The sequence below is a fragment of the Halictus rubicundus genome, chromosome 9 (genome assembly GCF_050948215.1).
Source record: "Halictus rubicundus isolate RS-2024b chromosome 9, iyHalRubi1_principal, whole genome shotgun sequence".
Taxonomy (NCBI): Eukaryota; Metazoa; Arthropoda; class Insecta; order Hymenoptera; family Halictidae; genus Halictus; species Halictus rubicundus.
The window spans coordinates 17933638-17956808 of NC_135157.1; the positions used below are offsets into that span (position 1 = coordinate 17933638).

At 47.7% G+C, this 23171-nt stretch overlaps 2 long non-coding RNA genes across 2 annotated transcripts; one reads left to right on the top strand and one right to left on the bottom strand.

Moving 5' to 3' along the window:
- The first annotated feature begins 2205 nt into the window (after positions 1 to 2205).
- LOC143357150 (uncharacterized) lies at positions 2206 to 8767 on the top strand. Its single transcript, XR_013082776.1, has 3 exons — positions 2206 to 2692; positions 2829 to 7782; positions 8487 to 8767. It is a non-coding gene; the product is annotated as an uncharacterized LOC143357150 (long non-coding RNA).
- On the bottom strand, positions 6448 to 8494 carry LOC143357151 (uncharacterized). Its single transcript, XR_013082777.1, has 2 exons — positions 7905 to 8494; positions 6448 to 7868 (listed from the first exon to the last, which is right to left on the bottom strand). It is a non-coding gene; the product is annotated as an uncharacterized LOC143357151 (long non-coding RNA).
- Positions 8768 to 23171: the final 14404 nt, after the last annotated feature.

The following is a 23171-nucleotide window of genomic DNA, read 5'->3' on the forward strand; positions in this document are numbered from 1 at the left end:
CGATTATTTTGTAATTTTCCAAAGTCTAATGCCTGAGGATTCTTTATTAGATCAACCAACAACTGAACCCCAATAACGTAATCTAATCATTTCGTTTGGTATTTCGATATAATTAATATAATTAATCGGCTATTAACAGGCTTCCGGTCGACGAAGCGTTGGATGTTCACACAGAGATCCTGTTTGAGCCAGACTTGCGACTCATCATTTAAATTCAAAGTTTCAGAGTACAGTAGGAGGATCGAGGATGATCTTGAAGAAATAGGTTGAAAAATGTGCGAAGAAAATTGATAACTGAGAATTGAACTTTGTTGCAAAGCTGATAGACGGAATTGAAACTTTTCCAGCACTCTTATCGAAAACTATCCAGCGGACGCTTTGACTTATCAGTTCAAGATATTCGCTCGTTTAAATCTTTCCTATAGCTCAAGAGTGGATTATACTGTTATGAATACTTGTTGGGTTAATCATCGCTCACTCCAGACAGTTCTTCATAAAAACACCGTTGGAATATTTTCAAGTAATAATTTGTCATACGTTTGAACCCCAATTCCACCGTGAACCCCAATTCCAGCCGCGAACTCAACGTTTTCGGACGTCCCACGCAAATTCATTCGTCGCTATTCGCGGCGCATTGGGAATCGTCAGAAACGTATTTCACGTAATTTGCATAACGTAATATGCCACGGCAACATAAAACTTGCAATTTACTCGCTGTCTATAAGCAAAGTCTACCCCGCTGCCTAAAGCTAGACGCCCTTCGTTGAATGAACTATACCGCCACAGTTCCTCTAGCATGCTACACTAGCAACGTGGTCTTCGAAAACCCTAGACGATTACACGCGAGGGCCGTAATACGTGGGTACAGCTCCAAGGACGGGCCAGCCCACGAAGTATAGTTCCCGTACGGCGTTTGTACTATTCAACCTTGTTCCGGGGACTATAGAATATTTTCAGTACTTCGCACCGATTGCGAGCATACCCGGTATTATGCGAGAAACGGGTTCTCAAGGAAAGCGTTTACGCTGGAAAACTGAACAGGATTCATTAAAATATGAAAAACCAAGGAGCTGACTAACGAGGTCAACCGAGACCAACACGTGCACGCTGGTTCAAATTCTAAACCAGCTTATTACCAGCTTGAAAACTTTTAGAAAGTCCAAAACTACTTTGTTATCAACTTGTACATCTCGACTTGTAAAATCATTGTGACCCATATAGGGGGCCGGCAACGTGTCACCCACTGCAGTATTTCTATCCGCTGCAGCACTCCGCTTCATCCATAAAAGCTGCTCGTCCAGAACAACAAGTCTTGGGACTACCAAGTTAGGATCCTTTGATAAAATACTAGGTTAAATGTGTCTTGTTTCGGCCCCTAGCCAGTAGTCAAACTTCCTAAAAACAAATTGTAGGTTTAATGTTAATTTGTATAAAGATCCGCAGTCTAATTATAACTATGAAGCCTGTAGCCGAAGCAAAGGTAGCCAGCGACCGCGTTAAGGTCCGCCCAGTTAAGGGTAAATTAATTTTTTGTCTGGTTTGGGGGGTCGGGAGTGTACCGCAGAAGTTTGTCTCAATCGGAAAACCGCAGAAATAGTTTTCAACGTGTCGGGTACGTAGGCGACGTTAGAGGCGTGATAGACGGATTACGCAGCCGTTGTCTCATTTCGGAGAGTGCACGGAGCACAGAGAGGCGCGTGTAACGACGGTCACGCTCACGCACACACGCGCGCGCAGGGCGGCGCTGGTAAGGAGCGCTTGCGCTCGCGCGGGCACACAGTGTGTCGCACACACGCGAGAAAGAGGGGAACAAAGAAAAAGCCCTAGCGACCAGCAATGCGGCAACGGTGAGCGCCTGCGCGCCACGCTATGTGAGTCAAGGACGACACGTGCGGCTCCGAACGACCTACTTATACCCCGTTGGTTCGTGCGCGATCGGCTCTGCCGCACGAACCTTCCCGAGCGTGGAAATAGGACGACACCGAGTCGTGTCGAGTCGAGTCAAGTCGAATCGAGTCGAGTCGAGTCGAGTCGAGTCGAGTCGAGTCGAGTCGAGCTCGCGATGTTCCCCTCGAGCCGAACCGAGCCGAACCGAGCATTTCGCCCCCTTTACCCCTCTTTCTCCCCTCCACCCCCCTGCAGCAGTACGCGAGCTTCGTTAATCGACTAACCGCTATACGCGCAGCACCGTTCTTTCGCGTTTAATACTTGAATCGGCGAAGATCCATTCGGATTCATGAAGTTTTCTCGATCTTTCGCTGGCTCGATCCGGCTTGAGAGTCAGTCGTCCTCGAAGCTTCGCCGCGATCTCGCCGTTGCATCGCCATCTATTTATTCTTCTCGTGATACCGGTAGATCGATGTCCATGGTTCTGAATATGTATTGCTAAATCTTTCTTCTACCAGAAGAAACTGTTCCGCGGAAATTGTTCCGATGGTTTCGAGCGAACACCCCGCCGCCGTTACGTAACGATGATTATTAAGAAAACATCTAACCGATGCGATGCGACGCGACGCGACGCGACGCATGGATCCACGGATCCGGTCTACGGTCTTCAACGATTTTATGCTCGGCTCGGAGAAGTAGGAGGAGCGAGCGCTAGAATGGAGGGTGAACTCTGTACTACCCCTCGCGAAGAGTGATCGAAATTGTCAACGGGATCGCTGTTAGCATTTGACGATATTTGTATTCGGTAAACATTGCTTCAGTCGTACACTAAAAAATGTAGAAATTCTCTCAATTGGTGGAGATAGAAGAAAATATTCATTTTTGTGGTAGTATTTCTTTTCCGATGTTCCGGATTGTTATCGATGGAAATATTTTTGCAGTGACGTCTGCAATGTAGTTCGAGCTAGCAAATATTTTTTTGCCAGGGGTAGTACTTGCTGAACCAACACGAGGTCACCGAGGAAGCTCGAGTGTCCGGAATAGCGGATCTTGATGGCCGGGGGCTACCGCGGCGCCCTATATGCGAAACGTGCAGGATCGATAGAAAAATGGGTCAAAGGTTCGACGCCGGCCTCAGCGTGAGTAGTAGTGGCAACGATAGTCTGGTTACCTTTACTATTCTACAGTAAATATTACACAGGTCAATTCTTGTTATTTGTTTCGTCAGCAATCCTCGCATTTACAATGCTTTATCAATAGCTGTACAGTAATTCACAAATGGGCCACCTTTGGCACTAGACAAATTTCTTATGTTTCACTGCCTTAGTGTAGCTTGCGTAAAAAATTTTTGAAAATTGTTGCCAGCAAGTATTATTAACACTTTGAGTGCCACATCCACCAAAAGTGGGAGACAGTGTTATTTGTCGAAATTTATATACGAATTTTGGTGTTATTGTATCGAGTGCAGTGTGTACTTTCAATATCCAATATTTTAACTTTTAGTTCGTCGAGGCTGCTGAGCTGCCACTGAAGAGTTAAGAAATAGAAAATTGTTAAAAGAAATACAGTAAATGGGTACCCGGTTGACCAGGGGGTAATTTGCAAACCTTTTGTGACTAACTGTATCTCCTTTAGAAAGCACCTAGAAAGACTTCCAAAGAAAATTCGCAATTAGACATCGATTATTACAAAATCGAGTACCGCAGAATGTAGTCAGAAACGACGCGATAAAAACATACGCGAGCGTATGTTGGTCGCGGTAATTCTTTTTAACATATTCCCGAAGTTCATAGGTGATCGCGTCATTCGGTGGACAAGAATAATCGGTCGGTACATCTGATTGATCATAGTTTGCGCATAGCGGCAAGAGGGGCGGGTTGGCCGACATCCATCCCCGTGGTTGGTGTCGGGGAAGCTCTGTGCACCACTACACGCCGGCCCTTCGGACCCGTCGAGCATCGAGTCCAAAGGCGGCGGGTATAAAGGCTGCCTTGATTCGTCGGTTTTCTTCCCACCGGCAGCATAAGTAGCGCGTTTCCGCGCGGGTTGCGGCCAGTTCCTGTTCGACCGTCATACGACCGTAGCGAGGCGCGGGCGTGTGGAATCTCCCAGTACCGAGCATACACTTGTACACATACAAAGAGAGAGAGAGAGAGAGAGAGACACGTACACCACGACCCTCGTCGAAAGAGACACAGATCCGCGTCCGCGTCCGCGTGCGCGCGCGTTCCTCACACACGACAACAGCTCCCGCGAGTACCGAGACCGTGTGTACACGTGTGCGCATACTTCCCTCTCTCTCCGGGTCCCAGTGTCCCCCCACCATCACGGTCTATACGTACACATATACATATATACTGACGTGTGTGCAGACGACGCGCGATGTCCTCGTCTCGCGTAGATAGTTTCCGTGTGTGTGTGAGACCTCGAGTAGTCTCGTGTGCGCGCTGGCTCCGTGCATGTGTACCATATATACGTACGTGTCGGTTTTCTGTGCCCGTGTACGTGCCCGGTGGATAGTGAACGTCACGGGAATCCGTGGTGTAGAACCGGCCAATCGCGGGCCAAGTAGCAACGGCCGCGCGCCAATCAACGGGCCGGAGTGCTCGCGAATGCGCGCCACTGTTGCCACCGGATGTACGATCGCGGACGGTGGTGGGGATGGACTGAGAGTGCGGCATAGGCTACGCGCTCGAGCGCATCCTCGTTCGTCGCTGCTCGCCCTCGGAGTCGGTCGTGTTTCACGCTCTCGAGTTCTCTCTTCTCTCACCGGCAGTTACCCAAAGCCCACCGAAGAGTTCACTTGCTAGATTGCGGTCTCTCTCTCTATCCATCTCGCATTCTCTCTTGTTCTCTCTCTCTCTCGTTCGCTCTTTCTTTTTTCTCTGCCTCTTTCTCTCTCACTCGCTCGATACACACCGGCCATCATCATCACGGTGCTACCGTGCCAACACGGTTCCTCCGAGCCTCGACTTGGTTCAGTTCCGATCCAGCCGCGTTCTGTGCCGACTTGTACCACACATCGTCCGTTCCTGGGAAACCAACGACTGCTCTCATAGAAGATACATCATCGCGTACGTAAACTCGTGTCTGCCGCGAACCACGGTCCCTCGAGTCCTCGTTTTGTGCCGTCGTGGCGTGGCTTCAAGACCAAACGCAACCGGAAACCAGTATCTCGAAACCATAGACCGTGGAACCACGCGGTTTGGACTTCGCCGTTTAACACTTGTGTGTATCTCGGGTCTATTCGTCAACGAGAGTGATTGTACCTCACCGCTGCATCGAGTTTCGAGCGTTTGACCCCGGAAATGGAAGTAGGTCACCGCGATTCTAGTACGGTTTTATCGTTTTTTTCCCCCCGCTCTGTACTTCCGATATCACTTCTCGGCTCCGAATCGTGTCGTAAATGGTCGTTGTTGAACAAATTGTTCCATTCGGTTCTCGAAGCTTGTCGAGCAATAGCAAGTGCCAGCGCGGCACCCGGGAACGGTTTTCCTAATTATAGATAACCGAAGGTACATCCGCGGGCGGGTAACGGCGGGTTTGCAGTTTTTAGTCAGTTCCGCGAGGCGCACCGGTTCTCCCAACGGGCAGCGTCGGCTTCGTGTCATTCGTGCAGTTTCTGGGAAAAAAAAGGAACGGAGAAAACGAAAACGTTCGTACGTCGCGATGTTCGTGTTCGTGTCTCTTCTGGCCTCTCAGTGGGTAAAGATGGCGGTCCGGTCGTTCGTTGGTTCGTTGGTTGAGTGGTGAGAGGGGCGACTGTGACGCAACCCGGTCGTCACGTGATCAAACCGTGGCTCCGCTCTCGCTGGGCCAGTGTGTGATCTAACGTTTGTTACGGCAGTTGGTGGAGAATACGCAACAACGGCTGGAGTGCAGAAAGGGCAAGAAGAGAGAATAATAGTTCTCCTATTTTTCTCCTGTCTCTCGCCTATTCAACGCATCGGGTCGTTATCGGGGAGCTGCCACGAATCCGGTCCACCGATGCGCGCCACACGCCCCGTGGATCTTTCTCGGTCGCTGGGTCAGTGGGGGTGAGAAACTGGCTTGGCTGTGTGCACAAATAGTCAGTCTTTTTCTCTCTCCTATCGGCCTCGCGGCATATCCTTTGACGTATCGTGTGGCTCTCTATCTCTCTCTGTCTCTGTCTACACGTTCCAGAAGAATCTACGACGATTACGTTTCTCCCTCATCGACCAACAAGAAGACTTGGAGAGAAAAAACTGTACTCTACGTTTGGTATTTCGTATACACGTAGGAGAGCACGGGCTCAGCAGTGAAGACCGTGTTCCCCCAGCTGTAACACAATATCTTGAAAAGGCTCTGGGATCACGGAGAACACTGCGCGAGTACTGACCGTTCATCGAGCATCGTCATCCTTCATTGTCGTTCCCTCTCGTTTTTCAGTCGCGCAAACGAGGTCGTTCCTCGCAACACGTAAATTGCTTTTCCGCTCGTTCCAAGAGTGAATCGTTATCGAGTCAATTCGCGCCGCTGATTCTCTCCTGCTCGAGAGAGGGAGTTTAATATTTTTCTTTTTCTCTCTCTCTCTCTCTCTCTCTCTCTCTCTCTCAAAAGTCTCGCTCTCGCGACAAGACCCGTGGCATATCGACCGTTATGTCGCCTGTTTTTAGTAGCCGGGCCCGCGTTGTATGTCGTAAATCGGAAGTTGTGCACCTGCTACATCGAACAGCAGGCCAGCTCGCTCGCTTCGGCTTTGCTACGTGTAACGCGGCGAGCAGCACGGTCGTCGTTGCAAAGCAACTTTGTAATTGCCGTGCAAGAATCCCCGCCGTTAGAGCGCCGTTCACCTCGAGAGCCTTCTATACTTTCTAAAGCCGCTTACTTTCGTAACTTGGCAAATACCGTCCGCCTCGTGCCGTGTACCGGATCGTTGCCGCGATTACGGGCCTCGATTTTTATTCCCCCGACTACTCAAGGGGTTAGGACACCGTGAAAGGCGAAAAAGTAGCCCGATTTTCTATGAACATCGCGGAAAAAGTCCCCGCGTGATTTACTCTACTTTCAGTGTAACTTTAAAGGTACACAATTATTATTTGCTATTTTTTTTCCAGTTCGATTTTGTTTTTTCGGTGGAGTTTAACCACCTTTTTCTAATTTATAATTTTTGACTCCTTCCAGGACAGTAAACTTTTTGTCCTACCTAGAAAAATTGGATTTCAGAGAATTAGCTATAAATTGTAGATAATACTTTTCATCGGGACGCTTAAAAAATCGTAACCTTTCAGTATAACGACCCGCGGTCGTTTTCCATGTAACCGATGTTACGATTTCGTCTTTATCGATTCCGATCGTGGGCACATTTCTTTATGAAGAGAACGCTGCACGAAGTAATTGGAATTCTACATGCACGGTAGCTTATTTTTATAGAACTTACCAACGTTGCACTCGCTGCCATTCCGTACTAGGAATTTGCAATCTGGTCGCATGAGTCAATAGACGTCACTTGGCGCATAACCTATGCCTATGCCCATGTCAAGTTTGTAATAAGTTAGTCATGCTTGTCTCTACGAGTTTGCTTCTCTAGTGCCGTAGAACGGGGCTGTATTATGGCGTTTTTCTGTATTTTCGATTTGCCACGACGCACCTTTTACCGCTTTCGTAGATTTTTCAGTATTTCGACGAGAACACTTTGTCGCAGGCTCCTGTGCCCAACTTACCTGTTGGATAAGACAACCCTGTTTGTAGAATCGAGTTTTCTCCGAATCGATTCTCGCGAATCGACTTTCCACGTCACCGCGGTCTCACGTATGCCAAGCAAATACCGTGAATCATCTTTCGAAAGGCGGCATAACCTCATTCTACGACTCGGGTTCCAAGATGAGAACCGCGCGAGCATGAAGAATGCCTCTAAAACGCGCTGTCGTTCGGGTAATTTTATCAGAACGATAATATCTTGCATGAATTAACTTCACTGATACACTACCTACACGACAGTATAGCACAATTAATTCGTTCTACGAGTCCGTCGACTTTTCAACAATTAAAACTACCGCGAGTTAAAACAACTGCTTTACGATATCTCGTAAAATTGGCTAGAACTGTTTTTCCATGAATTAACGTAATTAATACAGTACCTACTCGTAAATAAAGAATCCAACCAGCTCTGTCGTTACGTCAAACCCTCCTCACTCGAAGTAGAAAGATACCGAATTCAAACGACTAATTTATTATACTTAATGAAATTACTGAATTTGTTTTACAGATATCGTGTCTTTTGTTATAATATTCAGTCGAATAAACTAATTCGTTTAGTTATTTTTGGTAATGGTAGCTTACGATTTTTGTAGTCGTAAAATAGGAAATGTATTTATTAAATAGACTCCTTTGACCGGTGCAGTAGATAGTTTGAATGTTGAAGCAAAATGGCGTGCGCTGATACTTATCTGTGTCAATTCGAACCGTGATTCGGATCCGGATCCGGATCCGGATCCGGATCGTGAAGATCGGAAACAAGACAGGGGTTTTCAAAGACGTTGTCAGGTTTCGCTTTAAAAGACCGCGTGTCAGTCGTTTCTGTAAATAGAAGAACGTGTTTGTTTTCGCTGTGTAACTTGTACTCTGCTGTCGACCAGGAGAAAACCGTGTCGAGGAATCGAGCGACCCGTTTGTTTCGCAACTGCTAATTTAACGCGCCGCGCGTTACAGGTGTGAATTGCCAACTTGAAAAAGGTAAGCAGAGACGAGTCGCCTCTCGATTTAACAAATTGTTTCCCGGGGTTAGCCCGCATCGGGTATGTTCAATTGTAAAGAACAAAATTTGTTCTTCCATAAGCTACAATTGCTTTGAACTTAATCCTTTGTCGCCATATTGATTCGGCACCGGGCTCAGGGATTCAACCCCTGTTGCGGACAAATAATTTAATTTTTTAAATAACAAGAAATAAATAACTCGTTTGTTTCTGCGTGTACATATTTACATGTTACAGTTGGGATATGTACATTGCAATTGACATTTTAAGAAATCCTTGTGGTAAAAATACGGTGCAATATTAATATTCGGTTAGGATTTCTTTCCTGACACAATGAAAAATTCTCTTTGTGTTCTTTTATTTATCAAGCTAAAAAGTGATTAGAAACCAAAGGGTTGATATTTACTACCCCAGCAGGTTTTTTCACTAAAAGCATGGATATGCTTGTTGAAAGAACTACATATTAAAAATGAATAATAGTATTGTACACATAATAGACAAATATTAACCGTGTATTTTTTACCTGACCAGTTCTTTTATTGTAAAAAATTCCTAAAATTATCTATTTCTGCTTGTGCCTTCCAGATTGCTACTAAATTGCCAATTACAGCTTAACAAATATATTATTAAAACTACAGACAAAGTAAGAATGCATACAATTCAGAGGACGTTCCAAGATCCTCTCTCTAACTCAAATAAATGAAATTAATATTTTCTTGATGTATGGCAAGTTCTATTACATTTGTCGTTGTCGTTAGTGAAAATATTTTCCACATTAATTGTATAAATTGTCGGTGGTGGATTTGATTCGGTTAAGATTCGTTTGGTGGAGAAATGTTTGCCCAGGGTTGTATCGTTCGGGATTCCTCGGGTCCTATCGACGGAAGAGCAAACGGCAAAGGAGAAATAGAAGCGAGAAGTTTGGAAAGTTACCACTCCTTGGGAAGAATGGTAGGAGAGACAAAATGATGGAACGAGATATGTACAGTGTGTAGAGTTCTACATACATACTGTTGTGTGTGGCAGCGGCTAGCGGTGTGTGCCCGCGTATAATACACACGCAAGGAGGAAAGGGAAGTGGGACTGGCTTGCCTTGTGCCACTTTGTACGTACGCACCGCTATCGAGATTGTAGTCTCGATAGTTTGTACCGGTCTCGTAATATTCCCAGATTCGTTTCTTCTCCTTTTTTTTCTTTCTTCCCGCCAGTTCCATCGACTTCGGGCCCACACACGCCACCACACCGTTAACTCGGTTCTAGACATTATTTCAAACGAGTAATTGCACCCGTTCCGTTTCGTTCCGTGTGCACAGCTTATTCAAATCGTTTTCTTTCACTGTATGCCTGCGAATATCTTAATTTATCGTCCACGTGTTACATTATTACCAGCAACTCCGAGAAATTCTCATTAGAGCCCCGCGAGATACCGTACACGCTCGGAAAAATACAATCCGATAAACATATACAATTTATTGATATTTCTTGTATATCGTAATTGTCCTGTTTTAAAAGGTCTGAGTTAGGCGAATTAATTTATAGACGATACAATCTCCTTCAATTCTTTCTACTAATGGTTACGACCATTCTGACCGCATTGTTCGAATATCTAACGCGATAAACGTTGTCGCACGCGGTGCTACTCACGGTGCATTACAAGCATTTTCCGAGTTGTTAAGTATTAAGCATTTATCGTTACATTAATCTCTTTTCATACGACGCGATGCAATTTTCCTATACAACTAATTCTTTGAAAGGAAATACTGGCGATGTCAGAGCGACAGATTTAATTCCTGAAATTCCAAACATATAATTTAATTACGCACGTAATAAAAGATTCCTATTGTTTAACACTTTTATACATAATCTAGTTCTTTGGGGAAAAGATTACCAATATTTTATAAAGTCTTGGTGCCCGCATAGTGGCCATTTTAGGGAAGTGGCAGCAAACGGCGAACCACCCACGGATTGCAGGCATTTTTTATCATCGATCTGGAACATGGTCGGACCTTCTGGGTCGTAGAACCAAAATGGCGGACAGCCATGGCGAGTCCGGAGGACCGTAAAGGGAGTCGAGGCCTGAAAAAGGATTATTCGGGTAAAAGCGGTCGGGAAACGCAGGCCTCCGAGAGCAGCGGGTGGTCAACAACCGCCATTTTACAGGAGGCCAGCGTGTCCCATTGCGGCCATCTTTCTTGCACAGCACCCGAAGCGTTTCCATTTCCATTTGGGCAACTCGATTGGCTCGGATTCCATCCACGCGCTGTCTAATTTTACTCGTTGGCCTCGAATCCGCTCGCCATGGCTCATCGCGTGCTGGTACCTGTCTCCAAAAAGAGTCTCTCGCGCGATCACTATCGTTTCGAATAGTCGAATCCGCTGTTCCGTGACCGAGGTCGAAAATCCCGCCATCCCATTGCAACAGGGACACCTGTATCAACGGCACAATCACAAAAACCACCTCTTTCTAATTTCGTCATCGTCGGTTCAATTATCTTGCGCCTTCGCTAGAACTCACTCTGCTCCGGTTTTCATTGAAATTAACGCGACGAGTCGCTCTCGATGCTGGATTATTTTACCGCCAATTTCAACTTATCACTCCAATTGCCTCAATTTTGTAGACACACGTACAGCACTTGATCCGATCTGATACTGTTGCTCGTGTTTCTTGTTTAATTAATAAACTGATTACCGAGCGGCAGACCTTTGTGCAAACGTTTACTGCGGCAATTGCAAGAAACTCCATCCACTATTCTCGAATTCTGTCCGATCTTTTTTACCATAAATGCATAAAGTCCACGGTCTACTTACGTTAAACAATTTTTTTGTTATACGGGAGTCTCCTGAAAAGCTGGTCGCGTCTTTCGCAGAATTAGTAATCCAATCACATTGTGAAAGCGAACGACGGAGAAAAGGCGTAATTGAATTAATGCTAAACGCGCATAGCAATCTCTTTTTCTCTCTTGCGTAGGATCAGGTTCCGCCGCGTATCACGAGTTATCAACGAGTTATCGCGTATCAACGCTAACGAATAATTCCTCTAATTAGCTGGTAACTAGGGAACAGCCTAATTGCATACATTTTCGATCGGTTCCTCGGACGTTTATTTTCAACGTTTTCTTTCAGCCGCAGAACAATGCACCATGGGAACGAAAATGAGTAGCCGGTTTCAATTAGCTGGTTTCGCTTGTCGCGGACGCGACGACGCAAGAAGCTCGGAAATCTTTCGTACTCGTTAAGAGTAACGCCCGAACCCTCGTCTCCGTTAATCGCATTAGCGACTTCGAGAAGGGGTTAAACCCCTTTTAAAGGGATCGAATAATCTAAAACGACGATACCCGCGAAGCGTGACCCGTCCACTTCGGGTTTCCGTTTAATCCGCAAGGTGCGAGCCCCGTTCTCGATCCTAGGACAATTTTTATCCGTCCAACAACGATCTTTCAATGCGAAAAATCCTGCAAAACGAGCATTCGCACTTGGGTTTCATAAATCAATTTTTTTTAGAGCACTGTACGAAAACAAAAACATTTTGCATTAAAGAGCCCGTTGAATTCTGAAAAGTTGACCAGAAAAGTGGAAGTCTAATTTTGCAGAGACCAACTCGATTGTCAATCCCAGTGACTTCCGGCCCGGTTCCGCGCAAAATGGCGGCCGAGGAAGCCGAGAGTCCGTGCTGGCGTCCCCGAAATCGAATTTTCCGCGCGATCGCAGTTTAAAAATTCGCCGGTGTCTGCGCCAATGTTGCGGATGACATCATTGCGAAATGGCTGGGGCTGGCGGCGGGGCGCGAGGGGCATCCGTAAAGATCGTGGATCATCGCGAACAGGAGGGGGAGAATGACGGCGGGGGCCGAGGGGAAGGAGACGAGGCGAAACTAGCGATGGGTTGAACGTGTTTCGAGGCGCTACGAAACATACGACAGACGTAGCCGAGTATCGTATTAACAAACAATGAAATCGTCGGGGAAGATCAGACCTGGAAACTTCGGTAATTCCTCGTTTCCTGTTTTCCGGTCGAGTCCGCGACTCTAAATACGTTCTTGCGTGCAAGAGATTGCAGGCGAATGTGTGCTAAGACTTATTATTAGGTGACTCATGGCTAACGATTCCACGCAACCAAGGAAAATTTCCATGCAGATGGCATCTTTTTCATACAACGCACGCCGACTGCATTTTCGTTCGAAAATCATTCTCGCCGAGATTTGATCTTTCGTGGGCCTAAATGCTTCGAATGTTTAGACTAGCAAAGAGTATTTTCAAAGAGTGAAGTTCCGGAGGAGAAAAAAATATTCCGGGAGAGAAATTTCCATAAAAATGTGGTGAAATCCTACGTGAAATGCCGAGGAGCACGTGGGTGCAATGAGAAACGGCACAACCAGCAGGGCGACCTAATAGATATCGAGAGAGAGAGAGAGAGAGAGAGAGAGAGAGAGAGAGAGAGAGAGAGAGAGAGAGAGAAGGAAGGAGAGAACGGAAGAAAGGCGAGGAGAAGAGAACGGCCGAAGTCTAGGCGCAGAAAAATCGCGAAGCTGCTTCAAGGTGGGGAACGGACGGAATGGAACCATGATGCGATAGATATAAGTACGAGAATCGAGTGGCAGGGAGGGTCGGGTGGAAGCGAGGCCTTGACGAAGCAAAAGAGAAGAAAAGGCGGCGGGGTTTCGACTATGCTGTTTCTACTGCCACTTCATAATGTTTCGGTAAAATCGGCCGGGATTCCTCCGGCCAGGAATTCTCGATCCCTCGCATCCCTCCATATCTCCTGCCTCCATCGTTTAACACTTTGACTGCCATGTCAGTCACGCGTAGACGCCGATCGCCTTAGAAGAGCTGGAACTCGGTCTTTGTCACAGAAATTATAATGCATCCTTCGCTTCAGACTGGATAAAAAATGACATCACCGAATTATCTCTTTTTGGATGCAAGTATGTATAAATGCAATGCGTGTAATTTATTAGCAGAGCATTTGTTTCTCCGCAATGAGCGGAGAACACATTGTTCCCTTTGAGGAGCGTCCCTTTTCAGCGAAACGACACAAAAATATTGCTGGCAGTTATGGTATTTGCAAGATATAAAATTTCTGCTTCATAAAATCTGCATCGATTCCAGTCGAATGCCAAATCCCACTTAACCCTTTGCAGACGAAGCTTTTTACAGATACTAATGTTTTTAAGTTCATCAATTATTTCCAACGTTACATCATCTTAGTTTTTCCTCGAGGTTAAATTTGCAGTTGTATAATGGATTATTATTGATGTTGTAAGCACTTACACTGCAATTCCTTTTTTAATAACCTTCATATCCATCAAGATACGAAGGTTGTCTTTAATTTGTTCAGCGCACGCGTCATTTTTCCCGGAAATGCGTCAGAAGAATCCGCGGATGGAGCCTAGCAAGCTAATACAGGAAAAGCAACGAGACAAAGGAATGACTGTTGTCAAACGAACAGCATAGGTATCATTATAAAACGCGTTGCTACATCTCACTGGAAATATAAGCATCAAAGAAGATAGATATTACATATCGTCATTAATCTCCCAACTAGTTTCACACGATTTAAAAAGCGAACATGTTGTACAATTAGCGACGTAATCGTTAATTGCTTATGTCTGCGGAAGTTTGTGCAGGTACATCGGAATGTAATGTGAGAAACGAACATTGAATCGAGTAACTTTTCATTGAATTCGGACGATGAAGTTATTGTAGAAGTAACCTCGTGTCGAGACTGATTTTTGATCTCGTGTGAACAAACATGGTACCGCTCGAGGGTTGAATTCGAGTGCACGGTGCAAAACTGAAATTGCATTCCGTTTTCCGGACCGTGTCATTTGTAACCCGGTGCAAAAAGATGCTAATCGCGAGCGTGCGGCATCGTGGTCGCAAAATTCATGCACGTGGCCGCGTATCGATCGGCAGTTCGCGCCAGTTCTCGCTGGACCCGCGGAACGAAATTTAAATTTCAAATGTCCCTGATATTTTCGCGATCGTATGCGTGTCCATTGGCCGTTTCTCGAACTCGGAAGAAATAAAGCCGGTCTCCTAACGTCCTCCGGGAGACCTGGTCCCGGGTCCCGGGTCCCGGGTTTTATCGTCGTCCCACAGCCTCGACAGAGCCTCTCGACTACGCCCACGGGAATGGCAGTTTTACGCTCGCGAATCAATTATTTCTTCCCTCTCGACCAAATATGTTAAACGGACAACTTTTTCAGGCAACAGTCCGCGCGCGCGCGCACGTGCAAGCTGCAAACAAATTAAAACGACGACGTAACCACACGGTGCGGTGATGTGCATCGTACCCAGCGTGACTCATGCATAGGAAAGTGAAAACTCGTCGGTAAACATAGCGACCGGCAAGACGAGCTAAGTCGTCTTCGATGCCGAACAGATTAAGTCGAAGGTCATCGGGAGAGCCGATCGGAATGTTGCGTAACGAATCTACATTGTCATCTTCCTCGTTCCGGAGGCTGTTCGCAATGGAGCTCTCCAGGCAAGCTACATACAATGTTTCTGTAAGATAGAACTCGAGAATTGGAGCGATTCTACGGTGCTTAGAATATTTGTTACAATTTGTCTACTCTGGTAGTTAACCGACGCGATTGTTAATAGAAAATTTCTTCTGTGGTACGCTAGTCATTTCTCTGATATTCTTGTAAGAAAATCGAAATAAATGAGACCAGAATGCAATCCCAAAGATTATCCTCGAGGGTGTAATTGTAAAAGGTGGAAGGAATCCATGGAAGGCAGAAGGTGCAGCAGGGCAAAGGGCCAAAGGGTTAGGAAAACGAAAGTGAAGAGTCTCGGAAAGGGCGGTGAAACGTGAGTTAGGTGTACTACGAGGCGTGGGTGAGGGCACCGAGGGCGTCTCCTTTCACAATGGAGGCTCGGCAGGAGGATTCCACGGCACAGAGTGCAATACTGGTGGTCGTGCTTCGAGACTCTCCGAAAATCCACCCCAACTTTCACCCTCGCAGAGCCCGGACAATCGGACTCGCTCAAAGATGGCCGACTTGCCGGCTAGGAGGTCACCGGGCGAGCTGTGCTGCTGTGCTAGACCACGCCCAACCCTCGGCAAAACCCGAGCTTTCCGCCGAGAGAGAGAGAGAGAGAGAGAGAGAGAGAGAGAGAGAGAGAGAGTGTGGGAGAGAGAGAGTGGGAGAGAGAGCCGATCCTGTTCGCTCGTCGCAACCAAGGGCGCCTCAAGGACGGCCTCCGATACTCCAACTCTCCTTCAGGAAGAATGAGAACCCGCCGAGAGGCAGCGATCGCTTCTTCCCGGAAATTGCGTAACGCCGCGGCTCGTCAGGGTCGCGTTAATTCGTTCGCGTTCCCGTGCTCGTCTTCCTGAACCGACAAAAGGGCCATGAGCCGGTCCACCTCCAATTTCAAGTAAAAATCTTATTATTCTTTTATAATCAAATTCTTTATTGTGTACGTGCCATCCGCATTGCAGCTGTCTTCGTCATCGATCGAACAACATCCAGTACATCTTTTGCCTGTCTTTACATCCATCGAATGTGTCACGATTGATAGCATTGTCCTCGGTAAGTTCGTTCGGGGATCATTTTTCTCGAGGAATTCCCGTTCGTCGAGGCTAGTTGAGGGCTTGTTGGGCACATTGACGGAAGTGTAACGAGACCAAGGGCCTGTATAGAAAGAACCGCTACGAAACAGCGGAGAAGAGTAAGTATGTAGATGGTAGAGGAACAAAGGGAGAGAGGAAGGAGAAACGTGTGCGTTGGTAGCGCCGTCTTTGTACCGGGGCTCTCTGAAATGGGTTTTCGGAGCAGGGAGAAGCTTTTTCGGGGCGGGATCGATCGACCCGTTTCACTGGCCTAATTACTCGTCGACCTGCCGGCTCTTCGTTGCGCTCGTCCCAGTAAACACGAGCGCTCTCTCGCGTATTCCGATGTATGCGGAATATATTATAACCGGCGGTTGTGTAACATCCTGCGCTCCGTTGTCACAGACAGGAACACCGTTTTCGATAACGCGAGCGGCGTTGTTCAAAGCCCCGTGCAATCGCAGCGACGCACAGTGGACCAGAATCGCAAAAAACCAGGCAAAATTCACGTCTCTGCTAATTCATTGTTAACAGGCTGCGGATCGTTATGCGAAATACAAATTGTCCAAGTCAATTGGAAAGAACAGTGGTTGAATGCATTTGCTTTTTTCATCATTTTAATAAGTCAAACGTCCCACTGTACGACGCTGGCACACATGATACGTATGTGCGAAATATCAGCCGTGGTTACTCGATAGTGTCCAGGATACAAACAATTGCAGTTACGAATTTCTTGCGAGACAAATGTTCCCCGTTGTTCAACAAAAGTTTTTGCCGGGAAACGTTTCAGCCCGTTCGAACACCATTCTAGGTTCGCGTCCGAAGATCCAATCGCTTTTCATTGTTTCCGGACGCTTTCCCACGAATCTGTTCCGGCACTTTGGCGTCTAATTGCCGCCGCAATTACGATCATCATTGATTCTATTCATTTGCCGAGGTCTGAGCTGGAAGCGGACCCCAGTCAGCTCTAGGTAGGTGCTACACCTGCGATAAACAGACCGATCGTAGAGACACGTTATCCTGCGCACCGTCTTCAATCTTCGAAAGCGAAGATTTCCGTTCTCGGTATATGTATGTATAACACAATATAGAAACGGATAAAATAGGCGTGAATTGAAATGGAAAAACATTGTTTAGCGTAGAAACGAAGAGGATGAAATGCACAGGGCGTTCTCACAGTACGCCGTGCGTACTCGGAAGTCAAAGTTGCGGATCGGATGCGCCGCAGTATCGCGGTTCCGATTCGTCCTGAATCAGCTGCTCTCGGTGGCAGCACGAGGAGTTTCCTGGCGGCGATAAACCAAGGGAATCGACGCGGCCGAAATAACGTTAATTTATTGTTCCGGGCAGTTTTATCTGCCCCACGGTATCGGCGATTGATAGCCCGGCCGGTTAATTTATCGAGCAGCCCTCGTATCGGATGAACACGCAGCGTGCAATCGTCCACGGTGTCGACGAGAACGTATCGACTCAGGATTTCGCTAAAGTTCAGCCACGTTGAACTGCTCGTTCTAGCAACAGTTAGCTGCGAAAAAGATATTCGCGGTCGCAGCAACGTTCCTAGTACAGCATATCGTGTACGGGATTCCGAGAAGCGCAGCGATAGATAAAAATAGATAAAAGCGATGGGATCGGTGTGGCCTGCTGGCTGTCTGGGAACGCTTTCCTCGATCAGGGTCGCGATTTCTTATGAATATTTGCTTGGTATTTCCAAACGTTAGATAGCGGAGATGGTTAGTTCACCTCTGTAATCGAAACTGTCTTGCTTCTGATACGATAGGTCCAAGAAAGTTTACTGCGGTGCGACTTTCGTTGCGCATCGTGTCCACGGTTTCCGGGAGCGAACCAGCCAGCACGAGGGGAGCATTCTTTTCGCTTTTTCGTTGGAATTGCCGGAACTCGAGCAGAAGGGGCGCCGATCGACGGCCACGTAGTTGCCTAGCTACGTCGTCGTCGCGACGCCTCGAATGCTCTAGAGCGCGCGGCACGAGACCTGAAAAATCGATGACCGTTCGAACGAACGACCAGGAGGCCTAACCGAAGGGCCTCGGGGCCAAGCGTGGAGCGGCTCCGTCGATCCCGACCCCGACACCGACGGAACAGGAGAATCGCGATCGAGGCGGAGAGAACGGTAACGGTATCGGGATCCGCGAGCGGAGATAGCCGGGGCGTGCCGTCGACGTGGGAAAAAGATCGGGAAAACCGATTCGACGTAATCCGCGGAGCCGTATACGCGGTGCGTTCGTGCGCGGAACTCGTGACAAAGCCGGCGCGACGCGACGCGACGCGACGCGACCCGACGGAGCGGCGTGTTTCAAGGCTGAACCACCGCCTCTTCTCTGCACTCTCTTCGTCTTCACCCGACATCTTCGGCCCTGTTCCGACCGATCGAGCCATCTCCTCCACCTCCTCCTCCTCCTCCTCCTCCTCCTTCTTCTTCTTCTTCTTCATCTTCGCCTTGTCCTTCGCTATCCTCGTTCGATCTCCTCGATCGTTCGCTCTTCCATCTCGCTTTCCATCGTTCTCTCTCGCGTTCTCTCGTCTCGTTGCGTTTCCTCTCCGGACCGTTCTTTCTCGTTCCCGTTCGTGTGTGTTCGTCGCTCGGTCCGTGCCACGCCGCACCGGAGCTATCCTATCGCATGACTCTGCAGCGTTACGCAACCAACAGAAGGATACGTGGGCGACGCAAGCCGCGGGGACAGGGAAGAGCTGGAAGAGCGCGCATGATCGCTCTATAACAGTGACGCTCAATCGTAAGCTCCGCGCCGCCGTAGATCCAACGATCAAACTTAGCCGGGAACGGAGAGCCCGTTATCTTTGACCCCCCGATATGGACTTGAAACTAGACGACCGAGAGCAGTCGCTTCCACGGTCCACAATTCGGGTCGAGTTGTTGCGCTTCTCAGTTCTGCCGGAACCTAGTGGCAATTTTGAGAGATTCAACCACTTCTAGATCAGTGTACCTCGGTACAGACCAGTTTGTGGGACGCTGTTCTGAATCGGTTCGTAGCGGGAGCCACAAAGCCACGCCCACTTGGGACGCCTTATCCGGGAAGAGAAAAAGATAGATATACTGTATGAATTTTGATGCGATTCCTAGAGGTCCAACTGCTCCTGAATCACTCTAAATTAGGCATAGGCAAAATTAGCTCTGTAGAGCATGGGTCTGTCTCTATTGAAGTAGAGAGCGAACAGGCCACGCCCATTAAGTGTACTTTGAGAACGTTCCGAACGTTGCAGAAAGGAAGCAAAGTCGATCATCTTCTTCAAAAATTTTGATACAATTTCAAGATTTTCAGCTTTATGAAGATCATTCTAGATTAGATGTGGGCGTAGATTGTTCTGTGGAGCATTGGTCTGATTTCGTTGAAGTAAGGAGCAACAAGGCCACGCCCATTAAGAGTACTTCGTACAGGAAGAGAGCAGAGTAGACAATCTTCGTCAAGGGTTTTGGTATAATTTCAAGAGGTTCAGCTTCGCGTAGATCATTTTAAATTAGGCGTGGGCATAGATTGCTTTGTTATGGCATAGTGTCATAGTTGGGCCACTGCTCAACTCCAACGATTCACGTCTTGAAAAAAGAGGTCTCTACCCGAAATTTCCTGGGGAGAAGTAACAGGTAGCCGTCGACACACGTTGAGCACCGCTTGTGGCTCGGTGCACGCGCGAGCGAGCGTGCGTGCGTGCGTGCGTGCGTGCGTGCGTAGAAACACGCGATGCACGTGGCTGTGTTGCGCCTGCTTGGAATCGTGGTATTAATTTATGAGCAGAGATCGGCAAATGTAATCCGCGTGTGCTCTCGCGTACTCGCAACAGCTGCGTTACAGGTACGCTTACCGCTACGCGAGCGCAGCCACGAGCTCGCAGAGTACGCCTTCCTGAAAACGGTGCTTAACGAGCAGAGGAATTTCCGTGGTCAAGCAGTTTTTCCTATCGCGTGTCCGCCGATCGCTCTCTGCGGTTTCGGCCACCTCCGATACCAATTAGCTGCACCCAACTCTGCGAAATCGCCTACGAATACGAATCCACGACCGAGAAACGTCCAATTCGAAATCCTTTGATTTTCTAATTAATCTTGCGATACTTTCTTACGAAATTCTCACAGTTTAAATGTAGGCAATTTTTTGAGAATTTTTTATTGTTGATTGTTTCATGTTAAAGTCGACAAGTTATATTATTCGATAAGAGGAAATCTACTGTGAGATGTACATATCCAACAAAATACTCGAGTGATAAAAATAGGCAACGAAAGAAACGGTGGTGGTGAACGTGTTGTGAAGCGATTGCGCCACTCGTTCGTTTAGCACGCGCCGCGATCATTACTTTCAATTCGACGACATCGGGGAACGATGATCCGACGCGTCTGGCCTCTGATCCACGGCAGACGCGTTGTATACCGATTATTCACCTGCGCAGGGACCACGGCTAGGGTCCGGGGTAGAAAAAGAACCAGCGAAATCTCGTTAAGTCGATCTATCTTACGTAAGAATCGGTTGGCTCGCCCCGAACCGTACACGTGCAATGTAGAAGCGCGGAGCAGCGGTCACGTCCACGCGAAAAATTGCTCTCGGAGGCCTAGTACGGCGCAAACACGTACGAAATTTCGCTCTCTGCTCTCCTCTAAATCGCCGGAGGTTTTTTCTCGGTGGAAACCGTGGCCCCGGCAGCTCCTTTGTCGGCTCGCAATGCTCGCATACCGTTACGCCGCGTTCCCACGTGGCTAGTCGTCGGACACGTGGAACATACAGCTGCGAACGCGTCCAGTACAACGTCCGAGCCGTTCGTGTCGCTGCCAGGTTGTTGTTGGCTACGTGAAAAGCGTTGGTAATTGTCCTAGCGAGACTGTAGCGATCGCGACGACCACCAGCCAGCTAAGCGAGATACATTGTTTGTAGACGGTTTCGGGGAACGGAGGCCACGATCATCGACAAAGTAACATTTCTGTTCTATTGACCCCTCCCTAGGACGATACAGCGTACTGTCTCTGTTGGCGGACAATAGTCCTCGGTACTCGAGAAACTGAAATACCCGGCTAGATCGCTATGAATAATTGGCTGTCGGAGAACCTGTTCGTCGAGTGGCAAGCGAGACTCTTTCTCGGAGTGGGTTACGGTGGCTGACAAAGTCGCGAGGCCGATGCTGCGACCCTCTGCAGGCGCTTCGGTCTTTGAAAATCTCGGAGAAAGGTCTCTTTTGATTCGATACCGTCGATTTAACGCTTCTTATCTCTGGCAGCTTTCTATATCAGTGATACCAATGTCCACTATTTTTTAGTAATTCTTCGGGTATCTACCGTGAACACTAACGCTGACTTATCGTCAGCGAGTCGGTAGCAATAAATGTCTTACCGACTTATGTTCTTTGAGAAGTATCGAGCAAACAGTATAGAAGACGAAGAGATTTTTAGACTCTTCAGAATTGCGTATACCGCTGAAGATAAACTTAAAGAAGTTGGCCGATAAGGCGTCGTTTGTAGATATAGGAGGAATTATCGCGAAAAAAGAATTACTTGAATCGATTAGGGGTTTTAAGGCACAGTCGAAGAACCAAAATCCGTCAAACGTTAAGCGGAAAGGCAGATGCAGATTGATGCAGATTCGATTTACGGTTTCACGAACCGAGAAAGAATATCCGCAGTTTTACTGGTCGACTTCCGGGAGAGTAGAACGAGGACGACATTTAAAGGAAGGTTCGTTTTCGAAGGAGTAAGCATTTTTAGCGGGGAATTGCCGTGGTAATGGGGAGGTAACGAAGCCGCGAGCATTTAATGTCGTTCAGGAGGATCGCGAGCTCGCGCTAGACGACGGAAAACCGAAAAGTGGAATAATTACGGGGAGTAGGCAGCCAGAGTAATTCGTTCTCATCGACGCTCGTTAAAAGAGACGAAGAGAGAGAGAGAGAGAGAGAGAGAGAGAGAGAGAGAGAGAGAGAGAGGCAGCCCATGCCCTCAAAAATTAACGACGATCCGCTACGATCCGGAACAGCCAGCCCGAAAGCCCGCTTCCTCCGGAATGGTCCACGATGCGTATCTACTCTCGCTTCCGGGTGCCAGTTGAAATTCAGGTCTAACAACTTGCAAGACTTGCACCAGAACATCAACTACGTGGTTCTACTGGCTGTTTTTTGAAGGAAGACTCGTCCGAGCTGTTCTCCCACTTTTCAGTCCCTCTACTGTACCAACCAGGGAAACCGTCTTTATTGGTGCAACGTGTTATTAAACTGTTTTTTTTTAAATGCAAGATATTCCTCGTCACTACTTTCTTTTCTTAGGCCCTACAATATTTTTCAAAGTCCCCACAAGTTTTTTAAGGGTTCCACAATGTTTTCGGAGGCCCTACAATTTTTTTTGTAAGCTCTACTACTTTTTCCTGGCCCCTACAATTTTTTTCCTGGATAACACAATTTTTCCGAGGGCCTTAAAACTTTATCATGCGTCCCAAAATTGTCTCGAGAAACCTCACATTCCCATAGTGCCTAAAAATTATCGACCCTATTCCAGACTACATTTCGTTCCCCGAATTTGACGCTATAAGAATTCCAAAGTGTGGCACTGAATTTTCGATTTTCGTCCATCGAGGGAAACGCTGTGCGTCGATTCAAATCGAAATCGGTCTCGCGCCTGCGTCGGCTGGTAGGCCTCGTGTATCCATAATTGCTTATGTCGCTTCCTGCGCATGAATACGGCTGTCCCACATTTCGGTAAGTACGCCTACCGGCTCGCGTTATTTTACGAACTGGGTCGAGCGGCTCGGCACGGCTCTACGTCGTCGTGTTCCGCGCAAGCCTAGTCGCAGCGAGGCGCGGCGAGACGAGGCGAGGCGAAGTGAAGCGAGGCAAGGCGAGGCACGTCTGAGCTCTCCGCCTTTTCGCCGATCGACCGCAGAATTTTATCGGTCGCCTTCCCTTATCGCCCCATGGCGAGGAAACGCGCGCCGCCGCCACTGTATGTATCTACGTACATACATAGCTGCCATACGCGACCACGATCGTGAATAGGATACCGATCTCGGT